Here is a 2,126-nt window from a genome sequence, read left to right as displayed (position 1 = left end):
ACCATTTCAAAACAATTTATCATCCATAAAACATTCTCACTTAACAAAACATTTATGTGAAACCATACTTATCAAATTATGCTTTAACTTTACATACCAAAATAGTTTGTAAGTGGTGTGTTCACTCAAAAAATAAAAATAAGAAGCATATTCGTTTCTTAAGCTTCGTGTCACCAAAACCTTGTTTGTCAACAAGCTTGAGCTTTAACAATTGCCTAACAAAATAAGTCCTCTCATAAGTTTCTAATTCTTAGCGTAAACCCATTTTCGAATTAGTCGAGTTATCGTTTACTTTCCATTTAGCCTTCAATAAATTTCTAACCTTCAAACCCAAATCATAAAATGAACAATCATAGCCTTTTTTTCCTTCAAAAACCTCTTCAGAAGCAAAACCCCCAAAATCCTCAACTCAAATATAGAATAAATGGGCTGAAATTTGTAAAATCCTAAAATTAGGTCAAAATCTTGGTATTTAAGCTTAAAAATGCCAATGTTTACCTTAGATCCAAGTTGGAAGGTTGAATCCTTGCTAAATGAGGTCGATGGTCGTTGGAGAAAGGTTTGGAAAGTGTTTGGGAGGGTTTGGCAGCTGAAAGAGGTGAGAAATAAGAGAAAATCACCGTCTAAGGCTTTTATTTTTTGAATCTATAGCTCCATAGTCAACCCGTTAACCTTGGTAGTCGACAATGGGTTATTTTCCTCTATTATAGTCAATTACCAACCTTGGGTACTCGATCCTAGACCAAAATATTGATGCTTTTTGAGCCTTATGTCATTGTTCTATCCCAGGGTTGACTCTTACCCATTACGGGTTGACCCTCCAAGCTTAAACTCTAAAGACTTAATTAAAATAGTTTAATTAAGTATAAAACTTATATTATAATTAGTTATAATATTAAAGCCTTAATTGCAACAAATAAAGTAAATTTAATTTAATTTTAATTTATAATGCCTTAATTAAAATGTTTAATTAAGTGTTAGGTCAATATTATAATGGGGCATAATATTGAGGCTTTATTTACAATTTAAGAAGTTAATTAACTTCGATATAAATATGACTTTTCAGCTACTCCTCATAATACAAGTGAAACACAAAACTTAGGTTTTTGAGTCATTAAAAAACTAACAAGAAAGCTTAGCCACACACTTTCTTGAGTGACTTAAAAAATAGTTTTTTAACTTTGTGATTCCACTAAAAGGAGTGTGATTGTGTGGAGAGGACAAGTTGTCCACCTTGCTTGCACAAAGGCATAGTTGAGAAAGCTCCCTTCGTTTGAAGGTTCAAGTGCAACTGTTGGAGGCCAAGCATTTGAATGACTCAGATTCTTTGCTCCTTTTGTGGTGTTCATAGATTGGACAAAGAAGAGGTACCGTCATGATAGTCACATTACTTGGTAAAGGTAATGTTATTTTTCTTATTACTTTTCTTCTAGTTTTGTTTGTATCAAAACCACTAAGGTGATCATTGGGTGATGACATGGCAAGGTACGTTTAAATTTTTATTTTCTACTGTGTATGATAATTGTTATCTCTAAGTTTTATGCCATTTCAACAGTGGTATCAAAACCTCTCTTAGCTGGTTTTAATACAAACAATGCCTCATTATTGTTGATTCAATGTTTATATTTGATATGAGGTGTTTAGGTTTAAGCTGGTAAGGATTTAAATTTTTTAAAAATCTATTTTGGAGTTGCTTCAATTTTCTGGACAGATTTAATTAATGAATTTTAAATCTTAATTTTGGATATACTAATCTAAGTTTTAGCATTTTGATTTGGCTAATTAAGAAGTGCATCAGATGCAAAAATTAAATTCGCAAAATCAGATTCAAGTTCATGATGTTTTGGTGTAGTTTAAGGGGGAAAATTTGATTTTGTCCAGCAGTTGTTGTGCTTTGGTTTTCAGTATTAAAAAGGCATCTAATGGCCTTGAAAAATTATGGAAAAATCATGAAAGTAATATACTTTAGAATAGTTCCAAGAGGGATTGTTGGTCAGAGGTGAATGGTGGTGCGATAGCCACAAAATCAGGGCTGAAACCGCTGCTGTGAGCAGATGTTTCAGGCCATGATTTTAACAAATTTTGGCAACTTAAAAGGAGCCTAAATTTGTGCAATTAGTTGCACT

This window comes from Theobroma umbraticum, unplaced genomic scaffold, assembly GCF_002168275.2.
Source record: "Theobroma umbraticum cultivar Fairchild unplaced genomic scaffold, ASM216827v3 scaffold_115.0, whole genome shotgun sequence".
Lineage (NCBI taxonomy): Eukaryota > Viridiplantae > Streptophyta > Magnoliopsida > Malvales > Malvaceae > Theobroma > Theobroma umbraticum.
The sequence above is the reverse complement of the archived record's forward strand: the minus strand, read 5'-3'. Positions refer to the sequence as shown.